This window comes from Tripterygium wilfordii, unplaced genomic scaffold (genome assembly GCF_013401445.1).
Source record: "Tripterygium wilfordii isolate XIE 37 unplaced genomic scaffold, ASM1340144v1 ctg73, whole genome shotgun sequence".
Lineage (NCBI taxonomy): Eukaryota > Viridiplantae > Streptophyta > Magnoliopsida > Celastrales > Celastraceae > Tripterygium > Tripterygium wilfordii.
In genome coordinates, this window is record NW_024056414.1 from 95,785 (window position 1) to 100,158 (window position 4,374).

Sequence of the window (4,374 nt, forward strand, 5' to 3'; positions counted from 1 at the left end):
ACGAAAGCTAAATTAGCAAGTTAGACTTCTTAGAACAATAAATGAAGTACAACGGTCCACTTTGAAGCTTTGGAATTGCTCAACTCTCTCCATAGACGTGCTTTTCACATTTTTGTGCAATTTGAAACATAACTCGGTCTATTCGCTTCTTTATCCATTGAAACCTTGTACGAAAGCTAAATTAGCATTTTAGACTTCTAAGAACAATAAATGGAGTGCAACGGTCCACTTTGTTGCTTTGGAATTGCTCAACTCTCTCCATAGATGTGCTTTTCTCGTTTTTGTGCAATTTGAAACATAACATGGTCTATTCGCATCTTTATCTAACGAAATGTTATAGGAAAGCTAAACCAGCTAGTTAAACTTCTAAGAACACTGAATGGAGTATAACGGCCCACTTTGAAGCTTTGAAATTGCAAAACTCTCTCCATAGAAGTGGTTTTCACGTTCTTGTGCAATTTGAAAGATAACTTGGTCTATTCGCATCTTTATCTAACGAAATGTTATACGAAAGCTAAACTAGCAAGTCAGACTTCTAAGAACACTCAATGGAGTATAATGATCCACTTTGAAGCTTCGGAATTGCTCAACTCTCTCCATAGACGTGCTTTTCACTTTTTGTGCAATTTGAAACATAACTCGGTCTATTCGCTTCTTTATCCATTGAAACCCTATACGAAAGCTAAATTAGCAAGTTAGACTTCTTAGAACAATGAATGAAGTACAACGGTCCACTTTGAAGCTTTGGAATTGCTCAACTCTCTCCATCGACGTGCTTTTCACATTTTTGCGCAATTTGAAACATAACTCGGTCTATTCGCTTCTTTATCCATTGAAACCTTGTACGAAAGCTAAATTAGCATTTTAGACTTCTAAGAACAATAAATGGAGTGCAACGGTCCACTTTGTTGCTTTGGAATTGCTCAACTCTCTCCATAGATGTGCTTTTCTCGTTTTTGTGCAATTTGAAACGTAACATGGTCTATTCGCATCTTTATCTAACGAAACGTTGTACGAAAGCTAAACCAGCTAGTTACACTTCTAAGAACACTGAATGGAGTATAACGGTCCACTTTGAAGCATTGGAATTGCAAAACTCTCTCCATAGATGTGCCTTTCACGTTCTTATGCAATTTGAAAGATAACTTGGTCTATTCGCATCTTTATCTAACGAAACGTTATACGAAAGCTAAACTAGCAAGTCAGACTTCTAAGAACACTCAATGGAGTATAATGATCCACTTTGAAGCTTCGGAATTGCTCAACTCTCTCCACAGACGTGCTTTTCACGTTTTTGTGCAATTTGAAACATAACTCGGTCTATTCGCTTCTTTATCCATTGAAACCTTGTACGAAAGCTAAATTAGCATTTTAGACTTCTAAGAACAATAATGGAGTGCAATGGTCCACTTTGTTGCTTTGAAATTGCTCAACTCTCTCCATAGATGTGCTTTTCTCGTTTTTGTGCAATTTGAAACATAACATGGTCTATTCGCATCTTTATCTAACGAAACGTTGTACGAAAGCTAAACCAGCTAGTTACAATTCTAAGAACACTGAATGGAGTATAACGGCCCACTTTGAAGCTTTGGAATTGCAAAACTCTCTCCATAGATGTGCTTTTCACGTTCTTGTGCAATTTGAAAGATAACTTGGTCTATTCGCATCTTTATCTAACGAAATGTTATACGAAAGCTAAACTAGCAAGTCAGACTTCTAAGAACACTCAATGGAGTATAATGATCCACTTTGAAGGATCAGAATTGCTCAACTCTCTCCATAGACGTGCTTTTCACGTTTGTGTGCAATTTGAAACATAACGTGGTCTATTCGCTTCTTTATCCATTGAAACCCTATACGAAAGCTAAATTAGCAAGTTAGACTTCTTAGAACAATAAATGAAGTACAACGGTCCACTTTGAAGCTTTGGAATTGCTCAACTCTCTCCATAGACGTGCTTTTCACATTTTTGTGCAATTTGAAACATAACTCGGTCTATTCGCTTCTTTATCCATTGAAACCTTGTACGAAAGCTAAATTAGCATTTTAGACTTCTAAGAACAATAAATGGAGTGCAACGGTCCACTTTGTTGCTTTGGAATTGCTCAACTCTCTCCATAGATGTGCTTTTCTCGTTTTTGTGCAATTTGAAACATAACATGGTCTATTCGCATCTTTATCTAACGAAATGTTATAGGAAAGCTAAACCAGCTAGTTAAACTTCTAAGAACACTGAATGGAGTATAACGGCCCACTTTGAAGCTTTGAAATTGCAAAACTCTCTCCATAGAAGTGCTTTTCACGTTCTTGTGCAATTTGAAAGATAACTTGGTCTGTTCGCATCTTTATCTAATGAAACGTTATACGAAAGCTAAACTAGCAAGTCAGACTTCTAAGAACACTCAATGGAGTATAATGATCCACTTTGAAGCTTCGGAATTGCTCAACTCTCTCCACAGACGTGCTTTTCACGTTTTTGTGCAATTTGAAACATAACTCGGTCTATTCGCTTCTTTATCCATTGAAACCTTGTAGGAAAGCTAAATTAGCATTTTAGACTTCTAAAAACAATAAATGGAGTGCAACGGTCCACTTTGAAGCTTTGGAATTGCTCAACTCTCTCCATAGATGTGCTTTTCTCGTTTCTGTGCAATTTGAAACATAACATGGTCTATTCGCATCTTTATCTAACGAAACATTGTACGAAAGCTAAACCAGCTAGTTACACTTCTAAGAACACTGAATGGAGTATAACGGTCCACTTTGAAGCATTGGAATTGCAAAACTCTTTCCATAGATGTGCTTTTCACGTTCTTGTGCAATTTGAAAGATAACTTGGTCTATTCGCATCTTTATCTAACGAAACATTATACGAAAGCTAAACTAGCAAGTCAGACTTCTAAGAACACTCAATGGAGTATAATGATCCACTTTGAAGCTTCAGAATTGCTCAACTCTCTCCATAGACGTGCATTTCACGTTTTTGTGCATTTTGAAACATAACGCGGTCTATTCGCTTCTTTAACCATTGAAACCTTGTACGAAAGCTAAATTCGCAAGTTATACTTCTAAGGGCAATAAATGGAGTACAACGGTCCACTTTGAAGCTTTGGAATTGCTCAACTCTCTCCATAGACGTGCTTTTCACATTTTTGTGCAATTTGAAACATAACTCGGTCTATTAGCTTCTTTATCCATTGAAACCCTGTACGAAAGCTAAATTAGCAAGTTAGACTTCTTAGAACAATAAATGGAGTACAACAGTCCACTTTGAAGCTTTGGAATTGCTCAACTCTCTCCATAGACGTGCTTTTCACGTTTTTGTGCAATTTGAAACATAACTCGGTCTATTCGCTTCTTTATCCATTGAAACCTTGTACGAAAGCTAAATTAGCATTTTAGACTTCTAAGAACAATAAATGGAGTGCAACGGTTCACTTTGTTGCTTTGGAATTGCTCAACTCTCTCCAAAGATGTGCTTTTCTCGTTTTTGTGTAATTTGAAACATAACATGGTCTATTCGCATCTTTATCTAACGAAACGTTGTACGAAAGCTAAACCAGCTAGTTACACTTCTAAGAACACTGAATGGAGTATAACGGTCCACTTTGAAGCATTGGAATTGCAAAACTCTCTCCATAGATGTGCTTTTCACGTTCTTATGCAATTTGAAAGATAACTTGGTCTATTCGCATCTTTATCTAACGAAACGTTATACGAAAGCTAAACTAGCAAGTCAGACTTCTAAGAACACTCAATGGAGTATAATGATCCACTTTGAAGGATCGGAATTGCTCAACTCTCTCCATAGACGTGCTTTTCACGTTTGTGTGCAATTTGAAACATAACTCGATCTATTCGCTTCTTTATCCATTGAAACCCTATACGAAAGCTAAATTAGCAAGTTAGACTTCTTAGAACAATAAATGAAGTACAACGGTCCACTTTGAAGCTTTGGAATTGCTCAACTCTCTCCATTGACGTGCTTATCACATTTTTGTGCAATTTGAAACATAACTCGGTCTATTCCCTTCTTTATCCATTGAAACCTTGTACGAAAGCTAAATTAGCATTTTAGACTTCTAAGAACAATAAATGGAGTGCAACGGTCCACTTTGTTGCTTTGGAATTGCTCAACTCTCTCCATAGATGTGCTTTTCTCGTTTTTGTGCAATTTGAAACATAACATGGTCTATTCACATCTTTATCTAACGAAATGTTATAGGAAAGCTAAACCAGCTAGTTAAACTTCTAAGAACACTGAATGGAGTATAACGGCCCACTTTGAAGCTTTGGAATTGCAAAACTCTCTCCATAGAAGTGCTTTTCACGTTCTTGTGCAATTTGAAAGATAACTTGGTCTATTCGCATCTT